Here is a 23,815-nt window from a genome sequence, read left to right on the forward strand (position 1 = left end):
CAGGCGTAATGCAAGGCATTATCTCTGGGATATGAGGCAACAACAGGGCCTGGCCTATGTTAAAAGTGTTTTAAAAAGTACAAGGTGTTTGTTAGGTGTTAAGGCTGTGTTAAAATGTTAAAGTCTATTGAGAAATAAAGATAGACATGGTTTTAAAAAGTGGTAATATTTAATTCAGTACAGAAACGTGTAGGTGGCTTAACTTACCCAGGGTAGCCCAAAGTGTACTAAGTGTACTTCTACATGCTAAAATGACCCCACAGTTTACTAAGTGTAGCCTGATTGTAAGACATAATTTGAGATGTATTCTACACACTTACAATGTATTGGTAGTAGCGACACAGAGGGCTATTAGCAAATAGTATGAAGTACAGCAGAAGTTAATTAATAATATGTCACTACACTCTTAGAAAAAAGGGTTTCAAAAGGGTTCTTCAGCTGTCCCCATAGGAGAACCCTTTTTGGTTCCAGGTAGAAACCTTTTTGGGTCCAGGGTTCTACCTAGAACCAAAAAGGGTTCTCCAAAGTGTTCTCCTATGGGGATAGCTGAATAACCCTTTTAGGTTCTAGATAGCACCTTTTTTTCTGAGTGTAGCATAAAATTGTATTTGTCACATGCGCCGAATACAACTGGTGTAGACTTTACCAAGAAATGCTTGCTTATGAGCCCTTCTCAATGATGCCGATTTCAAAAATAATAATACAAATAAAACTAAAAGTGCACTTGAAGTATGGTATACTCTTTCAGTAGGGAGGGACCTACCTGAATTTGTCCAATTGAAACTCTCGTTTTTGTTGCAAAATGTTTTCCGTTTGGAGTAAATGGTTTCTGATGCAAAATAGAACAACAGAAACGTTTTGCATAAACGTAATGAATACACCCCAGTTGGTCCTGTCTCTCAGTGAATCCCAAACTACCGCCTCACCCCTACCAACTCACTCGGGGGCCCCTCTTTGTCATGTGTTGCTGACGAAACACCAAGGGTGACTTCCAGAGAGTCTCGAGGGGATCAATAAACCCATTAACTTCGGGACACACTCGTGACTTGAATAATGCAATTCATGTTCCACTTTGAAATAATAAAACAAGCATGAAATTCAAATGAACAAATACCCTCTGTCGTTTTACAAAATATAAATCTCAGTAATAGTTAAACATTTAATTTGGGAGGTATTTCATCTTTTACATGTGTCAAGTTTCGACATCAGACATAAACAAATGCACGAGTCATATAATTTGGCACGCCGCTCCATTCTTTAGTGTGAAATTGCGCAAACTCAAAAATAACGGGGTGTATGGAATTCCTCTTTGCCATGAAGCCGGCAGCGTTGCTGGCTCAGTCAAAGTGCCTACCGGAGACTCCAAGTATGGGTAACTGCATACTTGGAGTGTCTGAAAGTGGGCGTTGCAAACAAAAGTGGGTGGATTAACAGAGATGGGTGTAACATCCAGTGGCGATTTTAGCATGTAAATCTTGGTGGGGCAAACAAAACAAAAAAATGTTTAGATGCATGACAGCAAAGCAACTACACAACACAACACTAAACAATACATTAATTGCACTAAATAGGTGACAAAAGGTGCCCACAAACTGTTAGGGCCTACACAAAGCTGTCCCAACAGCAGAGCTTTCTTTTCAGCACCATTAAGTGAATCCTTACCACCGGTACACCTGGCTATCAGCGGAGCCTTGTCTGGCAGAGAAACAGTTAATTCAGCCTCATTTACTGCCTTTTTTAAAACATAGCTGATATGGCTGACTTGCTTAAACAAATGTGGTTTCTACTTACAATTGAGATGTACAAGCTATGGCATAAGGGAACGATGAGCCAATAAGAGGCAATCCGTAATTTTGATTAAGACATTAATGAGCGAGCTAGGACGGATGTAGTCAATATAACTATTTGTTCAGCACTTTTGAAATGCACAGCGACAGAATTCAGAACATGGGCCATTCTTACACTATTCTCCCTGTACACCAAGTCAGAACTTCAGGATAAATAAAGGGGGCATATAAGCAGACAATGAAAGCTCTTACAATATTCGATGATTACATTTCTCTAAAACAGGCTATAGGCTACATGTGCATCATCAAGTCAGAACAAATTATTAGGGTGAGGCACATGTGCTACTAACAGCTTACTACACAACATACACTTAGTATTACTTTCTTAGCTACAGTATACATATCTCCCTGGCAAATTACATAATTTATGCAGCACCATACAAGACATTTTTGGACTCACCTTGTTGTGCTGTGCTCACTTGAACAGGAAGGTGGTGTGGCGATCCTTCTTGTGGGCAAAATTTGTCATCAAACTTTGTCATCAAAGTCTAGCATTCTCTGGATTTATGGTGCTTTCAAGACAACTGGGAACTCTGAAAAAAACAAGGTTGAATCATGACGCCAGTGATCTTCTAGAAAGAGGCCCGAGTTCCTGACTTGGAATTCGGAGTTGGATGACCGTTCAAAACTTATTTTCCCAGTCGGAGCTAGTTTTTTTCAGAGTTCCCAGCTGTCTTGAGCTCACTGAAGTCTGAGATTTCCCAGTCCCGAGTTTCCAGTTGTTTTGAATGCGGCAGAAGTCATGCTGGATTGACAGCATGGCCAATGTATTAAACCTTTTCTGGCCCATGGTGTGTTGCGAGTGAATGTTTATCCTTTTAAGCTTGGTAAAGAGACCCTTAAACCCGGACCACACACCCTCTCCACTGAATAGCAGGCTAGTGATTGCTTTGCAAAGCTTGCAGTTAGCCACTGATTCCTCATTGTTGAATTTGCGATTTCCAACTTGTTGTGTAATGTTTATGTCCAATGGCCGATGAGCACCGATACGTTTTATCTATAATTTATCTTCATATGACAAGGATTGAAAAAGATTTGCCAGTAGATTGTCGACTTGATTCATGATGATGACTGCTTGTCTAGCTTGCTAGCTAAGATTTTGAAAGTATAATGTTGACATGATCAGTCCAATCAAAGCTATGGTAGATATAACGTGATTTGACATCATGTTATCTGTGGCCAATAACCTTGAGCCTTCTTGGATGGGCACTTCTAATGTAAATCTGTGGCAGCACCCAAGGGGCTTGAATTTTCGAGCTCTCCCCGTAGATTTTGCAATGACGTAGTGTCCCCATGAGTGACAGAACACTGAGCCAATCACGGTGCAACTAGAGAACATTACCAACCCCTACGCTCCGTATTTTCCGCTGGCTGCCCCACCACCACAGAAAGCACTGAGCTAGGCTGAAACACCTGCATTTTGGAGCTGCCTTACTCAAGAAAGCAAAAAAGAGACCATGTTTGTATGCGGCTTTATTAACTCAAAGATCTTTTTTTTTTTACATTGTTTGCAAACTGATATGTGAGACGTATTAATGCCAAAATAACATGCAAAACAGGCAAAAAAATTAATAATACTATTTTTTTTGCTAAACAGGTGGGGCTCAAAACTCTGCCCCAACTGCCCTGAATGACGGGTCGCCACTGGTAACATCAGTGGGTGGATCAACAGTGATGGGTGTAACATCAGCGCTCCATTATTGGTTAGACCGGCCATATTCAGGTGCACCGCAGGTCATCTTAAGGTTTACATAGCAGGTTAAAAGAACTAACGTAGCAGTTTAGGATAATTAACGTAGCAGGTTAGGATAATTAACGTGGCAGGTTAGGAAAATGAGGTTAAGGTTAGGAAAAGGGTTTGCTAAAATGCTACAGTTGTCAACAATTGACTCGTTGTGCAGCCCAATCAGCCATGCAAAACATCTTGAGTGGCAACAAATCTGCCCTGTTAGCTGATTCCCTTTCCCTACACCCACTTCTGCTGATCTTCCCACTTCTGTTGACACGCACACTTTCAGACACACTCCATGTATGCAGTTACCCTTGACTCAAATGTGAGGGAAAATTATCAAGGATGTAGGGGCTAAAGAGCCCCTCCGGTGAGTCATGGGTAACTGCATACATGGAGTGTGTCTGAAAGTGGGCGTTCCAAAAGAAGTGGGTGGATCATTCAACAGCGATGGGCGTAACATCAGCGCTCCATTATTGGTTAGACCGGCCATAGTCAGGTGCACTGCGGGTCAGCTTAATATTTACATAGCAGGTTAAGAGAACTAATGTAGCAGGTTAGGATAATTAACATAGCAGGTTAGGAGAATGAATGTAGCAGGTTAGGATAATTAAGGTAGCAGGTTAGGATAATTCATGTGGCAGGTTAGGAGAATGAGATTAAGGTTAGGAAAGGGTTTAGGGTTAGCTAAAATGCTACAGTTGTTAACAATCGACTCGATTAGCTGATTCGCTTTCAGATCCTCCCACTTCCGTTGACACGCCCACTTTCCGACACACTCCATGTATGCAGTTACCCATGAATCACCGGAGGGGCTCATTAGCCCCTGCCTACACCCTCGATAATTTTCATTCCCTCAGTTTTGGGAAATTTGTGCAAATGGCGAGGGGCGAGGTGAAGGGGGTGATTTGGGATTCAGCCTCTGTTAATTCCATAGAGATAGATAGAGGACTCTGGTGCCCAAAAGCCTGTTTCAGCATGGTCAGCGCCATTGAAGACTTTCCCCATTTGAAATAGGCAACTGGGTGGGATTGCCTATGGGTTAAGGAATGATCACATAATTCCATCCAGGTCACCAAGAGGGATCAGCCAATTAATTATATTTAAGGAAACATTGGCTTTATACCTGTTCAAACAACACACTCTAGGTGGCAGTGTGCACCCTTTCAGTTTGTTTGCCAGCTTATAGAAGTAGTAGAAGAAGATATATTTTTAGTATTACATTTTTTTATTCCGATTTTTCAGGGTGGTGCTGCAGCACCCCTACTTCAGGCTGTGTACCTCAGTGAATCAAACACAAACGTTATGAATGGCTAGGATGAACATTTCAGTACCATCCTCTCTTTGCACTCCAGTCCTCAAGAATCCCACCGCAGTATTGGACGAGCTTGAACTATACATTTATCAATGAGGTTGGCAGCCTTATGGCTATGGCTAGATAATATTTGCTACGGCTCAGTATCAGATCAAATGCCTCTCTGAATGGTTTGCATGCTTTACAGTTGGTTTAACGAAATTTCTAAGTTATCGTTCTGTGCATGCAGTTGTATTCAATTGGGTTTTATGGTCATGTTGTTCTTATTATCTGGCTAGCCTACCTTGATCTGCCCTTGCTTTTCGGATCTATGTGTACGATGCAGGGGATGTGTTCGGCATCATTGCAGGTACAACAGGAAGATAAAGAAGGAGATCAAGAGAGAAAGTTAATCCTGGTGTAGAATTGTACAAAAAGTGATTGTGACAAGGGGGACTGGCTTGCAAGCCTTAGAGCCCACCAGGTGAGGGCGCTATAGTCATGATAGATAACCACCTGTTGGCTCTCATACAAGTCACCAACACACGTGACCTACGCCTCACTTCTTCATAGAGAGATATGCAGTTGAGTATTTCAAAAGCACAGAATATGTTTTTATAAGTAGGCCTAGGTGTAAAACTATGGCAAGTATTGTATGAAGTGGGTACACTTTTTTACACTTACGAATGTTCTTACACATCCAAGAGACATACTGGCATTTTACCTCTCTACATCTCTTCCATTCTTTGTCTGTACTGCCTCCTAATCACTTCCTCTTCCTCTTCTACTCCCTGTCCTTTATCTCTTTTTACCTCATATCCTATAATTCCTCCATCCTCCAGTATCTTCCTGGTTGACCATGCATGGACGTACTGTGTGGAGAGCTCCAGGCAACAGCTGGAGCAGATCCCCGGCCTCCTGCCCAGGATCGATTCCCTCATGGGGGTTGACTTCCACGGAGAGGCCCCTGACCCAGACGTTGTGGAGCTGGCGCTGGAACGAATGTGGAAGTACAACCAGACCTACCAGCTGGCCCAGGGAGTATGAGTACATTCACTCTCTCTCTCGCTCTTTCTCTCACACACAAATTATTGTTGTCTATCAACAATGACAAGCCACCGGGGTCTGATAACTTGAATGGAAAATGACTGAGGATAATAGCATTCGATACTGCCACTCCTATTTGCTATAGCTTCAATTTAAGCCTACTAGAAAGTGTGTGCCCTCAGGCCTGGAGGATAGTAAAGCCCCCTTTACTGGCTCAAATAGCTGACCAATCAGCCTGTTACCAACCCTTCGTAAACTTTTGGAAGAAATTGTGTTTGACCAGATACAATGCTATTTTACATTAAACAAACTGACAAGACTTTCAGCACGCTTATAGGGAAGGACATTCAACAAGCACAGCACTTACACAAATGACTGATGATTGGCTGAGAGAAAATTATAATAAAAACATTGTGGGGGCTGTTTTGTTAGACTTCAGTGCGGCTTTTTACAATATGGATCTTAGTCTGCTGCTGGAAAAACGTACAGTTGAAGTCGGAAGTTTACATACACCTTAGCCAAATACATTTAAACTCAGTTTTTCGCAATTCCTGACATTTAATCCTAGTAAATATTCCCTGTCTTACGTTAGTTAGGATCACCACTTTATTTTAAGAATGTGAAATGTCAGAATAATAGTAGAGAGAATTATTTATTTCAGCTTTTATTTATTTCATCACATTCCCAGTGGGTCAGAAGTTTACATACACTCAATTAGTATTTGGTATCATTGCCTTTAAATTGTTTAACTTAGGTCAAACGTTTCAGGTAGCCTTCCACAAGCTTCCCACAATAAGTTGGGTGAATTTTGGCCCATTCCTCCTGACAGAGCTGGTGTAACTGAGTCAGGTTTGAAGGCCTCCTTGCTCGCACACGCCTTTTCAGTTCTGCCAACACATTTTCTATAGGATTGAGGTCAGGGCTTTGTGATGGCCACTCCAATAACTTTACTTTGTTGTCCTTAAGCCATTTTTCCACAACTTTGGAAGTATGCTTGGGGTCATTGTCCATTTGGAAGACCCATTTGCGACCAAGCTTTAACTTCCTGACTGATGTCTTGAGATGTTGCTTCAATATATCCACATTATTTTTCTTCCTCATGATGCCATCTATTTTGTGAAGTGCACAAGTCCCTCCTGCAGCAAAGTACCCCCACAGCATGATGCTGCCACCCCCGTGCTTCACGGTTGGGATGGGGCTCTTCGGCTTGCAAGCCTTACCCTTTTTCCTCCAAACATAACGATGGTTATTATGGCCAAACAGTTCTATTTTTGTTTCATCAGATCAGAGGACATTTCTCCAAAAAGTACGATTTTTGTCCCCATGTGCAGTTGCAAACCGTAGTCTTGCTTTTTTATGGCGGTTTTGGAGCAGTGGCTTTTTCATTGCTGAGCGGCCTTTCAGGTTATGTCGATATAGGACTCGTTTTACTGTGGATATAGATACTTTTGTACCTGTTTCCTTCAGCATCTTCACAAGGTCCTTTGCTGTTGTTCTGGGATTGATTTGCACATTTCACACCAAAGTACATTCATCTCTAGAAGACAGAATGCGTCTCCTTCCTGAGCGGTATGACAGCTGCGTGGTCCCATGGTGTTTATACTTGCGTACTATTGTTTGCACAGATGAACGTGGTACCTTCAGGCATTTGGAAATTGCTCCCAAGGATGAACCAGACCAGGCTGATTTCTTTTGATTTTCCCATCATGTCAAGCAAAGAGGCACTGAGTTTGAAGGTAGGCCTTGAAATACATCCACAGGTACACCTCCAATTGACTCAAATTATGTCAATTAGCCAATCAATCAGAAGCTTCTAAAGCCATGCCATCATTTTCTAGAATTTTCCAAGCTGTTTAAAGGCACAGTCAACTTAGTGTATGTAAACTTCTGACCCAATGGAATTGTGATACAGGGAATTATAAGTGAAATAATTGGTCTGTAAACAATTGTTGGATAAATTACTTGTGTCATGCACAAAGTAGATGTCCTAACCGACTTGCCAAAACTATAGTTTGTTAACAAGAAATGTGTGGAGTGGTTGAAAAACGAGTTTTAATGACTCCAACCTAAGTGTACGTAAACCTCCGACTTCAACTGTATGTGTTATGGCTTTACACCCCCTGCTATATTGTGGATAAATAGTTACCTGTCTAAGAGAACACAGGGGGTGTTCTCTCCAACATAATCCAGGTAGAATCAGGAATTCCCCAGGGCAGCCTTACATTTTTCAATCTTTACTAACGACATGCCACTGGCTTTGAGTAAAGCCAGTGTGTCTATGTATGCGGATGACTCAACATTATACAGTGAGGGAAAAAAGTATTTGATCCCCTGCTGATTTTGTACGTTTGCCCACTGACAAATAAATTATCAGTCTATAATTTTAATGGTAGGTTTATTTGAACAGTGAGAGACAGAATAACAACAACAAAAATCCAGAAAAACGCATGTCAAAAATGTTTTAAATTGATTTGCATTTTAATGAGGGAAATAAGTATTTGACCCCCTCTCAATCAGAAAGATTTCTGGCTCCCAGGTGTCTTTTATACAGGTAACAAGCTGAGATTAGGAGCTCCTAATCTCAGTTTATTACCTGTATAAAAGACACCTGTCCACAGAAGCAATCAATCAATCAGATTCCAAACTCTCCACCATGGCCAAGACCAAAGAGTTCTCCAAGGATGTCAGGGACAAGATTGTAGACCTACACAAGGCTGGAATGGGCTACAAGACCATTGCCAAGCAGCTTGGTGAGAAGGTGACAACAGTTGGTGCGATTATTCGCAAATGGAAGAAACACAAAATAACTGTCAATCTCCCTCGGCCTGGAGTTGCAATCTCACCTCGTGGAGTTGTAATGTTCATGAGAACAGTGAGGTATCAGCCCAGAACTACAGGGGAGGATCTTGTAAATGATCTCAAGGCAGCTGGGACCATAGTCACCAAGAAAACAATTGGTAACACACTACGCCGTGAAGGACTGAAATCCTGCAGCGCCCGCAAGGTCCCCCTGCTCAAGAAAGCACATATACATGCCCGTCTGAAGTTTGCCAATGAATATCTGAATGATTCAGAGGAGAACTGGGTGAAAGTGTTGTGGTCAGATGAGACCGAAATGGAGCTCTTTGGCATCAACTCAACTCACCGTGTTTGGAGGAGGAGGAATGCTGCCTATGACACAAGAACACCATCCCCACCGTCAAACATGGAGGTGGAAACATTATGCTTTGGGGGTGTTTTTCTGCTAAGGGGACTGGACAACTTCACTGCATCAAAGGGACGATGGACGCGGCCATGTACCGTCAAATCTTGGGTGAGAACCTCCTTCCCTCAGCCAGGGCATTGAAAATGGGTCGTGGATGGGTATTCCAGCATGACAATGACCCAAAACACACGGCCAAGGCAACAAAGGAGTGGCTCAAGAAGAGGCACATTAAGGTCCTGGAGTGGCCTAGCCAGTTTCCAGACCTTAATCCCATAGAAAATCTGTGGAGGGAGCTGAAGGTTTGAGTTGCCAAACATCAGCCTCGAAAACGTAATGACTTGGAGAAGATCTGCAAAGAGGTGTGGGACAAAATCCCTCCTGAGATGTGTGCAAACCTGGTGGCCAACTACAAGAAACGTCTGACCTCTGTGATTGCCAACAAGTGTTTTGCCACCAAGTACTAAGTCATGTTTTGCAGAGGGGTCAAATACTTATTTCCCTCATTAAAATGCAAATCAATTTATAACATTTTTGACATGCGTTTTTCTGGATTTTGTTCTTGTTATTCTTTCTCTCACTGTTCAAATAAACCTACCATTAAAATTATAGACTGATCATGTCTTTGTCAGTGGGCAAACGTACAAAATCAGCAGGGGATCAAATACTTTTTTCCCTCACTGTACTACAGCGACTGAAATTACCTCAACACTTAACAAAGAGCTGCAGTTAGTTTCAGAATGGGTGGCTAGGAATAAGTTAGTCCTAAATATTTCAAGAACTAAAAGCATTGTATTTGGGACAAATCATTCACTAAACCCTAAACTAAATCTTGAAATGAATAATGTGGAAATTGAGCAAGTTGAGGTGACTAAACTGCTCGGAGTAACCCTGGATTGTAAACTGTCATGGTCAAAACATATTGATACAACAGTAGCTAAAATGGGGATAAATCAGTCCATAATAAAGCACTGCTCTGCCTTCTTAACAACACTATCAACAAGGCAGGTCCTACAGGCACTCGTTTTGTCGCACCTGGACTACTGTTCAGTCGTATGGTCAGGTGCCACAAATAGGGACTTAGGAAAATTACAATTGGCTCAGAGGAGGGCAGCACGGCTGGCCCTTAAATGTACACGGGGAGCTGACATTAAATGATATGCATGTCAATCTCACATGGCTCAAAGTGGAGGAGAGATTGATTTCATCACTACTTGTTTTTGTAAGAAGTGTTGACAAGCTGAATGCACCGAGCTGTTTGTTTAAACTACTAGCACACAGCTCGGACACCCATGCATACCCCACAAGACATGCCACCAGAGGTCTCTTCACAATCCCCAAGTCCAGAACAGACTATGGGAGGCGCACAGTACTACATAGAGCCATAACTACATGGAACTCTATTCCACATCAGGTAACTGATGCAAGCAGTAGAATCAGATTTGAAAAAACTGATAAAAATACATTTTATGGAACAGCGGGGACTGTGAAGAGACACACACACAGGTACAGACACACGCATACACAAACAAACGCTAGCATACGCACTCAACACAAGTACATTGTAATATTGTTGTATGGTGGTATTATACATTTTGTATTGTAGATATGTAGTGGTGTAATAATGTTATATGATGTACTGTATCTTTTGTTTTATGTGTGATGTAAGTGCCTTAATGTGTTTGGACCCCAGGAAGAGTAGCTGCTGCTTTGGCAACAGCTAATGGGGATCCCTAATAAATACACACTTTTTTCTCTCTCTCTCTAACCTCCTGTGTGTATGTCCAGTCAGCGAAGGAAGAAATGCCATCTGCTACATCATGGATGAGTTTGGCTCCCAGATGCAGCACTCTGACCAGCCTACCTGTTGCATGGCCCCCTTCTTCTACACACAGGGCCAGCTGGCCTACACTGTGCTCTGGCCTCTCACAGACCTGCAGGAGGGAGGTATAGACACTCATGAGCGTGTGCATATATATACACACACACATATTCAGAGTGTAGGGCTCTGAGTCTTGATGAATACTGAGAACAAAACGACAAACACTCCAATTCAAGATTTTATAAATGACCAGCCGTGAAGAGTTGTATACGAGTAGCATACAAGCTTTAACACACATGGATTTCAATCACCACTTGATATACATTAGAGAGAGGGGAGTCTCCTCAACCTATGGAATCCATGCAATAGTAATCATAATAAATCTCAATGACAGAAGGAAACTAAATGTGTTATGTACACCAGATAAAGATGTTCTAATGACTGATCATTAACCAGATGCTCTCTTGGACACAATGTTCTAATGACTGGTTATTAACCAGACGCTCTCTTGGACAAGATGTTCTAATGACTGAACATTAACCAGATGCTCTCTTGGACAAGATGTTCTAATGACTGATCATTAACCAGATGCTCTCTTGGACAAGATGTTCTAATGACTGGTCATTAACCAGATGCTCTCTTGGACAAGATGTTCTAATGACTGGTCATTAACCAGATGCTCTCTTGGACAAGATGTTCTAATGACTGATCATTAACTAGATGCTCTCTTGGACAAGATGTTCTAATGACTGATCATTAACTAGATGCTCTCTTGGACAAGATGTTCTAATGACTGAAGTCTTTAACCTGACAATGACCTTCCCTCTATTCAATTTGGAACAGAGGGGGAAGCTGTTTCACCATTGCCACTCACGTTACAAACCAACAGGTATAGAAGTACAGATGGTGAAACATATACATCCACCAGACTATAGTGGTTAATACCCATCAACAGACACTGTCACATACACACAGTCGATCGGTCACATTCACACATGCACATGCATGAACATGACACACACACACACACAAAAGCTAACACACACACTCCTAGTCACATGCATTCATACAAACAAACTTGCGTACACACACACACACACAGAGAGACACACAGACACACACACACACAAACATACTCAAACAAACCTCAGCTAGTTAATCAGAAGAGATTCAGGACTAAGTATTTTAGCCCCTTGCAGCAACATCATGTGGCCTGTCCTTTTAGAAAAAATTATCAAAGTTAGTGTCTGGGTTTTATTGACCGGAGGCAATCACCACATGGAACTCCATATATAATAACTAAATGGGGGTTTTAGTAGCTTTTTTATCCAACTTATCACCCAATTGGGTGTGCATGGAGGAAACACTGGCCTGGTTGTGTGAATGACTGTTAGGTTTTGTTAGTTTTGGTCTTAAGCAAGGATTGTTTTGGCTGTTCGTGCGCACAATACTTTCTTTGAAAGAAACCCGAAGTTTGGTCTTTGGTCAACAGTAGGGATTCTTCAATGAAGTGTTTGTTGTCATTCAACAATAGACAACTCTTTCGTGCACATTTTTTTACTTGAGAAATACTGCACCAAACAGTTAGATGTAAAATTGCGCAACTAAGATCTGCTCTGGTGAGGTGAACCGTGGCCTTAGACACTGTGGTGTCAACCAAAGGCAACAGACTCAGAGAGAGCACCATAAAGCCCATACACATCTAGTCAAAACATCACATTAGGACATGAACACTATGGACACAGCAGTTAGATATAGCTTGATATAATAAGTACAGTATTTAGTCAGCCACCAATTGTGCAAGTTCTCCCACTTAAAAAGATGAGAGAGGCTGTAATTTTCATCATAGGTACACGTCAACTATGACAGCCAAATTGAGAAAGAAAAATCCAGAAAATCACATTGTAGGATTTTTAATGAATTTATTTGCAAATTATGGTGGAAAATAAGTATTTGGTCACCTACAAACAAGCAAGATTTCTGGCTCTCACAGACCTGTAACTTCTTCTTTAAGAGGCTCCTCTGTCCTCCACTCGTTACCTGTATTAATGGCACCTGTTTGAACTTGTTATCAGTATAAAAGACACCTGTCCACAACCTCAAAAAGTCACACTCCAAACTTCACTATGGCCAAGACCAAATAGCTGTCAAAGGACACCAGAAACAAAATTGTAGACCTGCACCAGGCTGGGAAGACTGAATCTGCAATAGGTAAGCAGCTTGGTTTGAAGAAATCAACTGTGGGAGCAATTATTAGGAAATGGAAGACATACAAGACCACTGATAATCTCCCTCGATCTGGGGCTCCACGCAAGATCTCACCCCGTGGGGTCAAAATGATCACAAGAACGGTGAGCAAAAATCCCAGAACCACACGGGGGGACCTAGTGAATGACCTGCAGAGAGCTGGGACCAAAGTAACAAAGCCTACCATCAGTAACACACTACGCTGCCAGGGACTCAAATCCTGCAGTGCCAGACGTGTCCCCCTGCTTAAGCCAGTACATGTCCAGGCCCGTCTGAAGTTTGCTAGAGTGCATTTGTATGATCCAGAAGAGGATTGGGAGAATGTCATATGGTCAGATGAAACCAAAATATAACTTTTTGGTAAAAACTCAACTTGTCGTGTTTGGAGGACAAAGAATGCTGAGTTGCATCCAAAGAACACCATACCTACTGTGAAGCATGGGGGTGGAAACATCATGCTTTGGGGCTGTTTTTCTGCAAAGGGACCAGGACGACTGATCCGTGTAAAGGAAAGAATGAATGGGGCCATGTAGCAGGGGTGTCAAACTCATTTTAGCTCAGGGGCCACATGGAGGAAAATCTATTCCCAAGTGGGCCGGACCGGAAAAATCATGGTATATATAACTTAAAAACAACAACTTCAGATTGTTTTCTTTGTTTTAATACGATCAACATACAACATAAAGCTGGAGCCTGAGGACAGTGTGTCCAAAATAGTACAAGCACAACATCACTATTAATCATAAAACACGTCAAGTTTATTTGAAAATTCTAAAGAAAAAGAACACACAAACACACAATGCCTCAGTGATTAACAGAACTGTTTCACAGATCACAGAACTATATCAGGGTGTCATTTCTCAGGCAGAAATGTAGATAAAAATAATGAAATCCTGTTCCCCAAACAAGTGCAAGAACCACAGAGTCAAGAATAGGTTAAATATACAAATAAAATCAATTAAAAACAATAGCATAAAAACATAAACATAAATCTGAAAGCGTTGCTCAAACTCCCGTAACAGTCCCGTTATTTTATCTTTGAACCGCTTCATGTCTGCCACATGTTGGGTCGCGCACACATTTTTCCGACAGGGGAAGTGAGCTGCATCACCACCGGCAAGTTGCGTCTCCCACAATGACAGCTTCAACTTGAAAGATCGTATGCTGTCATAATACTGCGTGACAACTTTGTTGCGCCCTTGCAGCTGTTTGTTCAAGTTATTCAGGTGCTCTGTAACATCCACCATAAATGCAAGGTCCTGCATCCATTCTGCGGAATGAAATTCTAACACTGGTTTGCCCTTTTCTTCCATGAACTGTTCAATTTCTTCTCGTAAATCAAAGAAACGCCTCAGCACAGCACCTCGGCTTAACCATCTTACCTCAGTGTGGTATGGCAGGCCATAGATGTGGTCTTTCTCTCTGAGAAGGCTGTCAAACTGACGGTGATTCAGGCTTCTGGATCGGATTAAATTAACAGTTTGGATGACCACCTTCATGACGTTATCCATCTTTAATGACTTGCAACACAAAGCCTCCTGGTGCAAAATACAGTGAAAAGTCAAAAAATCACGTCCTCCATTTGCAGATTGCACTTTCTCTCTGAACTTTGTCACAACGCCTGCTTTTTTCCCGATCATTGAGGGCGCACCAGGCTGACAGCGCAGGACCAGTCCACTCCGACCCTGTCCAGCGCGCCGACGAGTGCGGTAAAAATATCAGCTGCTGTCGTTGTATCTGTCATCGGCACCAACTCCACGAACTCCTCGGTGACGGTCAATGTGTCATCAACTCCGCGGATGAAAAAGGCCAGTTGTGCAACATCTGTAATGTCCGTGCTTTCATCAATTGCAACCGAAAACGCAATAAATGACTTTACTTTTTGCTTCAACTGGCTGTCCAAATCCACTGAAAGATCGGAAATCCTGTCTGCAACTGTGTTTCTTGTCAGGCTGATATTTGCAAAAGCCTGCCGCTTTTCAGGGCACACAATCTCCGCTGCCTTCATCATGCATGTTTTTACAAATTCACCCTCACTAAATGGTTTTGAAGCCACTGCGATTTCATTAGCAATGAGGTAGCTAGCTTTCACTGCAGCGTCACTGATGTCTCGGCTGTGAGTAAACACAGACTGCTGTTTCTTCAGACCCGCCAACAGTTCATTCACCTTCTCTCATCTCCGCTGTCCTTGAAAGTTGTCATATTTGTCGGCATGAAGACTCACATAGTGGCGACGAAGGTTATATTCTTTCAGCACTGCAACATGCTCTGAACACACCAAACATACAGCTTTCCCATTCAATTCCGTGAATAAATAGGATGACCATTTTTCTTGGAACACTCTGCACTCTGCATCCACTTTTCTCTTTTTTGACAGAGACATATTGGGGCAATGAGGGTGCCAAAGCACATAATGTTAAAAGTAGAAGCCGTAATAAATATCGCGGGCAAAACAAAGTAGCTCATTGGCTGCACGTGCTTGACCTACTTGCTCTGCCCCGGTATAAACAGTTTGCTTGCTTAACAGAATTGCTATTGCGCCATCCAGTGGACGCAATTGGAACAGCAGTTTGTTTTTTTTATTTTTTTAATCATCTCGCGGGCCGGATTAAACCCGTTTGCGGGCCTGATCCGGCCCGCGGGCCGTACGTTTGACACCCCTGGTGTAAAGGAAAGAATGAATGGGTCCACGTATCGTGAGATTTTGAGTGAAAACCTCCTTCCACCAGCAAGGGCATTGAAGATGAAACGTGGCTGGGTCTTTCAGCATGACAATGATCCCAAACACACCGCCCGGGCAACGAAGGAGTGGCTTCGTAAGAAGCATTTCAAGGTCCTGGAGTGGCCTAGCCAGTCTCCAGATCTCAACCCCATAGAAAATCTTTGGAGGGAGTTGAAAGTCCGTGTTGCCCAGCGACAGCCCCAAAACATCACTGCTCTAGAGGAGATCTGCATGGAAGAATAGGCCAAAATACCAGCAACAGTGTGTGAAAACCTTGTGAAGACTTACAGAAAACGTTTGACCTGTGTCATTACCAACAAAGGGTATATAACAACGTATTGAGAAACTTTTGTTATTGACCAAATACTTATTTTCCACCATAATTTGCAAATAAATTCATTAAAAATCCTACAATGTGATTTTCTGCATTTGTTTTTCTCATTTTGTCTGTCATAGTTGACGTGTACCTATGATGAAAATTACAGGCCTCTCTCATCTTTTTAAGTGGGAGAACTTGCACAATTGGTGGCTGACTAAATACTTTTTTTCCCCACTGTATTGTGTTGACTAGGCCTATTGGTTGAAAAGTGTGTGTGTGTGTATACGTGCATGCACATGTGTGTATTTATGCCTGTGTGTGTGTGTGTCTCTCAGGTGGTGTGTAAGTACCTGGAGGATCTGGTGCTGTTTGAGAGGGAGGAGGTGGGGATGGTAAAGTTTGATATACACACACACGTGCCTCCCCTCAACTGCTGCAGAAAGTGGAGTCGCCTGTAACGCTCGCTTTTCAGTCATGAAAAAATCTAAATCTCACCCGTTTGTTTGACTGTCTGAGGGAGCAAGAGGAGACGCTCTACCAATGATAGACTACTTACTAACTCAGGTTTGATCACTAGGTTCTCCTTTCATCTGTGGTGCTGCTTTCCTGTGCTAGTCTACAAATGCTATGCTATATATTGGCTGCTTATATATACTGATAGATTGTAAATAATTGCTTTACTGTGATTAAGTTTAAGTGGAGGAGGACGGGCTTATTGTAATGGCTGGAATGGAATTAATGGAATGGAGTCAAACATGTGGTTTCCATTTGTTTGATACCATTCCATTGATTCCATTCCAGACATTACAATGAGCCCATCCTCCTATAGCTCCTGCCACCAGCCTCCTCTGGTTAGGCTTTAAGCCTTTGGGATGTTTTGATGTATAAAGTCATAGTATGAGAAGAGAAAAGGGTTGCTGCATGTTAGTGAGCATGTTTGGGGAAGTGTACTCCTTGTGACCGGAGACCTGAGATGTGCTATCTGGCGCAACAGCAAGATGTCTATAAAAAATAAAATAAAAACGGAATCCAACATGTTTATTACATAACAGTATTACATGTTGATTAAATAAAGTTGTTTACAGAGCAAGATTACTGTAGGTTTCAGATTACACATGACATTCTAAGATCTCGTGTTTGCCTACAGTGCTGCCTGCATATAATATTCTAATATTTATCTAATCATCTTCTACTGGCCCCTTCAGCCCAACTTTTCCCCAACATCAAAGTCTAGCATTGTTATTGTAATCTTGCGATTATTTTACTTGAGATAAATCCAAGCATTTGGCACTCTTTAAATACGTTCCTGTGAGAGTATCTACTTGATCACAGGATAAAACACAATAATTGTCTAATACACATTACCAAAATATTTTATGAACGTTAGAATATATTATTTTTTGCCATTGCTTACGGGGGGCTTAAGGAGACATATCATCAATTTTGTAGACATCTGGATGAAGATGTTGAGGTTCAATGAAAAGGGGTTCATGACAAATCTTAGCCAGCTAGCATATTTCTAATATAATTAACTAATGTTTGTTACTGGTAATACATTACACATATTGTATAATACAACAAGGATCTTGCTGTCTTTGCTCCCTTGGGAAAATGGGATGATTGTCATTTATTCTAGTCTGCTACTAAGGTTTTTTATTTTCTTTGAAAGATGTAACATATTTCTTTGAAAAAAGTAGCATAACAAGCTACAAGGTACTTGTTACTACATGCAATACCAGGTAAAAACCAGCTGAAACAAGGCTGTAAAAAAAGGTATTTCTTATGTTCTTAAGTAGGCTGAATCAGCTCTACAGCATATGAGTGAATAAATCATTCAGGATCAGGAAGTAGTAATACTCAGTGCTGTAGGCATGTATGATCTCTAGACCAGACTGAGGGTACTCCAGAACAGTAGTAATACTCAGTGCTGTAGGCCTACCTGTATGATCTCTAGACGGGACTGAGGGTACTCCAGAACAGTAGTAATACTCAGTGTTGTAGGCCTACCTGTATGATCTCTAGACCAGACTGAGGGTACTCCAGAACAGTAGTAATACTCTGTGCTGTAGGCCTACCTGTATGATCTCTAGACCAAACTGAGGGTACTCCAGAACAGTAGTAATACTCAGTGCTGTAGGCCTACCTGTATGATCTCTAGACCAGACTGAGGGTACTCCAGAACAGTAGTAATACTCAGTGCTGTAGGCCTACCTGTATGATCTCTAGACCAGACTGAGGGTACTCCAGAACAGTAGTAATACTATGTGCTGTAGGCCTACCTGTATGATCTCTAGCCCAGGCTGAGGGTACTCCAGAACAGGAAGCTGCTCATCAATGTTCATCAGACCAATCTCACCTGGGTCCGCCCCCTGACTCACCAGATACACCACCTCCTGAAGGAGACTGGTACCTGGGAGAGAGAGGGGGGAGGTGGGGGGAGAGATGGAGGGAGGGGGAGAGTGGGGGGAGAGATGGTGAGAGGAGGGAGGGGGAGAGGAGGTAGAGAGAATCAAGAGGAAAGGGTAAATGGTTAGTCGTTAGTCAAAATGTAAAATGACACCAATGAGGGAAATATTCACATCCCAAACTAAATCAGTATACTGCTATGTTTAGGAAACATTTACCAAACTGTATATCCCTTTCCAAATCTTGTCTTTCTCAATGTGTGACATGTCAGCCTTTAGCATCTCCTACTGTCTGTGACAGAGACTTGCCCTACAGTAGCGTAGGACAAGAGATTTCACAGCTATGCCAACCTCAGGCCCCAAATGATCTATGTGGCTTCCATGAACCCTCTCTTACAGGGAAACAAACACTGTTTATGTGAAGTAGAGATAAGATACTAGACAGCCTGTACAATTGACTCAGACTCAATGATGGTTATTGTGCGTCTAAGCTCCAGAGGCAATGATACACCACATCAAATTCCACAGAATCAGCAAGTCCCACAGAATCCATGTATCCCACACATTACAATTAACAATAATGTCTCTCAGTAGTCATGACGTCTTACTGGAAACCAAGTCTCAGAACAGAGCCCAGTGGCACTGACCACACTCAAATAAAATAGGAATTTCAAGATAATCCAGCAGTTTGCTTCACTGGAATTGGCTTCATGTGATCGAGGCTTGTGAAGTAATGACAGGCCACATAATGTCCCACAAAATGAATGGCTGTCTGCCATAACCATGTCTAATACTGTCTTTAGGGACATCATGTTTTGAGCTTGCACTGGGGACACGATGTACAAAGCTTACAATATAGAGTCTAATAAGATCATCTTTGGGTCCATGAAAAATGCTACATAAAACCCAAGTATTATTATTATTAGAGTGACGAGTTGTGTGTAGGGCTGGGCGATATAGCCAAAATGTATTTAATGTTTCTAGTGGTAGCCTAGCGGTTAAGAGCGTTGTGCCAGTAACCGAAAGGTCGCTGGGTTGAATCCCCGAGACAACTAGGTAAAAAATCTGTCCCTAATCGCTCTGGATAAAAGCGTCTGCTAAATGACTAAAATGTAATTGAGTAGTTGTTGTGAAGGGGTGCACTCCTACAGGACTCCAAATGTTCACGCTCCTTCCCTCCACTCCTGAATCCCCTCTCCTCTGCATTTTTCACTCCTGTTTCCCCATATAAGCAGCATATCAATCCTTTGTGCATGATATGATGATGTAAGTGCCTTTATATTATTATATAGTCTTGTAGATGTAGGTGTTAATCATGTTATATATCTATGCCCTCAATGTATGCTAATGTTATGCTAATGGTCTGTTCTAGTTATGTTTAGACCTGGCAGCCTCCTAAGTTTATAGATGTTATATGTCCATTTTGTCACGCCCTGGCTCTGGGGACGCTTGTATGTTGAGCCAGGGTGTGAGTGTTCTTTATGTTTTGTGCTCGTTGTGTCCGTTCTAGTGTTGTATTTCTATGTTGGCCGGTGTGGCTCTCAATCAGAGGCAACGTGTATCAGCTTGTTGTCTCTGATTGGGAGCCATACTTAAGCAGCCAGTTTTCCCACAGTGTTTGTGGGATCTTGTTCCTTTCGGTTTGTATCGTAGGACTGCACGTATCGTTTGTTGTTTTGTTTGGGTGATTACTCTATTAAATAAAATATGTTCGCAACTAACGCTGCGCATTGGTCCTCTGTTCCCGACGATCGTGACAGAAGATCCCACCAAGACAGGACCAAGCAGCGTGAAGAGGAGAGAGGATGGACCTGGGATCAGTTGAGTAGGAGTCTCGACTGGGCCCAGCCAAGTGAAGAGCAGAGAGGTTGGACTATGGAGCAGTGGATTAAGAGTCTCGACTGGGCCAAGCCAAGTGAAGAGCAGAGTGGTTGGACTTTGGAGCAGTGGGGTGAGAGTCTGGCGAGAACTAGGGAGGCCTGGTCCACGGGGAGGAGAGACACCCAGACATTTTTTAGGGGGGGGGGCTCACGACGTGGACGTCGGGGCAGCAGGAGGCCGCGATAGAGCGGTCCAGCGGGTTGGCAGAGGAGGCCGCCAGGTTACGGGGGCCACTGGTATTAAAGGGGAAGGAAAGTGTAGAGGCACGGCGAGAGGTACTGGGGTGTGTTACCAGTCCGGTCCGGCCCGTTCCTGATCCCCGCGTAGGGCCAGTGGTGTGTGTCCCCAGTACGGTCCGGCCTGTTCCTGTTCCTCGCATCGAGCCTGTGGTGCGCGTCGCCAGCCCGGCCCGGCCTGTTCCTGCTCCCCGCATCGAGCCTGTGGTGCGCGTCGCCAGCCCGGTCCGGCCTGTTCCTGCTCCCCGCACCAAGCCTATGGTGCGCGTCGCCAGCCCGGCCCGGCCTGTTCCTGCTCCCCGCACCAAGCCTATGGCGCGCGTCGCCAGCCCGGCCCGGCCTGTTCCTGCTCCCCGCACCAAGCCTATGGCGCGCGTCGCCAGCCCGGCCCGGCCTGTTCCTGCTCCCCGCACCAAGCCTATGGTGCGCGTCGCCAGCCCGGCCCGGCCTGTTCCTGCTCCCCGCACCAAGCCTATGGTGCGCGTCGCCAGCCCGGCCCGGCCTGTTCCTGCTCCCCGCACCAAGCCTATGGTGCGCGTCGCCAGCCCGGCCCGGCCTGTTCCTGCTCCCCGCACCAAGCCTATAGTGCGCGTCGCCAGCCCGGTTCGGCCTGTTCCTGCTCCCCGCACCAAGCCTATGGTGCGCGTCGCCAGCCCGGCCTGGTCCATTCCTGCTCTCCGCACCAAGTCAGTGGTGTGCTTCGCCAGCCCGGCTCGGCCTGTTCCTGCTCCCCACACCAAGCCAGTGGTGTGCGTCGTCAGTCCGGCACAGCCCGTGCCTGTTCCACCGGTGCCTGGTCCGGTACCGGTCAGCTGCTTCACGTCAGAGCTAGAGCAATCCGCTCCACCAGTGTTCAGTCCAGCTCCGGCCAGCAGGGCCAGACCGGACCAGGGGTACTGTGGGGGGTTAGAGAGGGAGTGGGGATCATGCCCAGAGCCGGATCCGCCGCCAAGGCGGAGTGCCCACCCGGTCCCTCCCCTGTGGTGTTCTGTTGGCGCGGTCGGAGTCCGCGCCTTTGGGGGGGGGTACTGTCACGCCCTGGCTCTGGGGACGCTTGTATGTTGAGCCAGGGTGTGAGTGTTCTTTATGTTTTGTGCTCGTTGTGTCCGTTCTAGTGTTGTATTTCTATGTTGGCCGGTGTGGCTCTCAATCAGAGGCAACGTGTATCAGCTGTTGCTTGTTGTCTCTGATTGGGAGCCATACTTAAGCAGCCAGTTTTCCCACAGTGTTTGTGGGATCTTGTTCCTTTCGGTTTGTATCGTAGGACTGCACGTATCGTTTGTTGTTTTGTTCGGGTGATTACTCTATTAAATAAAATATGTTCGCAACTAACGCTGCGCATTGGTCCTCTGTTCCCGACGATCGTGACACATTTCCTTTAGTCACCTGACACTACTTTGACATGTCAAGCACCTTTATGTTAATGTGTTCCTAATGTTTCCCTTTTGTATCTCCCTTCCAGACCACCACATCCTTCTTACCCCCACACGGCTCTATTTCCATGTTACGGCTTGTTTACGGAAGAGGTGATGCTGGAGATGATGAAGTTTACATTTTTTGAAATGTCTCTTTATAACAGTGTACAGTAAGTATATTTTGCATTTGTACAATTATTTTTGTTGTGTTATGAAAGTAGAAGGCTTTATGATTCTAGACCCTTATCGCAATTGAGAACCGATTCACGTTTAGTTGGAGTATTTGGCTGTTTTGGCTGCCAGAGCCAGTTTACCTCTGAACATAACATTTGAGGCTCAAGGTCCTTGGACGTTAAAGGAGTAGGCTAGCCTACACTCCTTAACAGGTAAAATTGGGTGACCCCAATCCCTTCTACCCTCAAAGGCCTTATACTGCATTCGTAACTAAGTGTGAAGTGGGAATTTAACACATATGGCTGGGAGAAAATCCACTTCAACGGCCCTCCAACTGGTAATTACTAGTGGGAAACTCGTCTATCACTTCTCCCACATCTTTACCTCTGATGTCACCTATTAAGGAAATTACCTCGATAACAGCATTTTCGGCAATTAACCATTAACACTTGTGGGAATTGGCCTATATGGAAGGGGATAAATTGAAATGTTTCTTATAGAAGAAATTTGAAATGCATATGCATAACCATGGTAGCAATTGAAAGTGAACAGTTTGGAGATTATGTGAAAATTATTAGACCAATGTTGAGGAAACAACAGTTCACCTGACACAAAGGTGAATCCAAACTGTTGATTTTATGTGCATTTTACATTTACTGTACTTTACACCGCATTTGTTGATGATGAAATGTTATACTCTGGATACATTCAGTAACATGATAAGGATATTCCTGGGAAATGTGGGGTAGTTGGAACATAAGACAAAAACATGACAAGGGTTTGAGTGAGAAGACTAATTGGTGTCTCCAAGTGGCCACACACCTCTCCAAAGTGTGCATATTTCCTAAGTAATTTCAATGTGCTTTCATGACTCAACAAGTCTTAAACTATAAGGTACTTTTTTAGCTGTGCAGTCGAGGAACTAGAGCAAGCTCACTTGTAGTTGTTTTGTTTGGAACACAACCCTGCATCCCCACCGTCACACTGTTGTTGTTTACACAATCCAAAAACGGTCCATTATAAATCGCAATCTGGGTCAGCTTGTTCTATTGGCAACATGACTAGCTATAAAATATGATATTAGTTGTAGGCTTTCACAATGCAATTCGGGGAAACAGTAATTTTGGTGCGCATAGAAATTAGTCATGAGTGCATTCAGAGGCATGTGCCGTGGCAAATTTTCTTCACTGTAGACAAACACAGGCTCATTCTGTTCAGAATAACCCAGGGTATGACGCCATGTCATCTTGTAACTGTACATCAAACATAGTGATCATAAACGTTGGACTATATGACATGTGTTTTATGATATAGAATTGTGAAGTGCACATTTGGACTCACAGCTGTTTAGCTAGCTTGTATGACATCAAAGCAGTATTTATTATAATCCAAAACATTTCAGCTTTCAAAATACAGTGCATCCGGAAAGTATTCAGACCCCTTACCCATTTCCCCATTTTGTTACGTTACAGCCT

At 43.4% G+C, this 23,815-nt stretch overlaps 1 pseudogene across 1 annotated transcript in view; it reads left to right on the forward strand.

Moving 5' to 3' along the window:
* The window catches only part of LOC311140311 (patatin-like phospholipase domain-containing protein 2), a 65,235-nt pseudogene that overhangs the window by 33,158 nt on the left and 8,262 nt on the right, over nucleotides 1-23,815 (forward strand). The gene's annotated exons all lie outside the window — the stretch shown is intronic.

This window comes from Coregonus lavaretus, assembly GCF_964263955.1.
Source record: "Coregonus lavaretus genome assembly, chromosome: 13".
In the NCBI taxonomy this organism is placed as follows: domain Eukaryota; kingdom Metazoa; phylum Chordata; class Actinopteri; order Salmoniformes; family Salmonidae; genus Coregonus; species Coregonus lavaretus.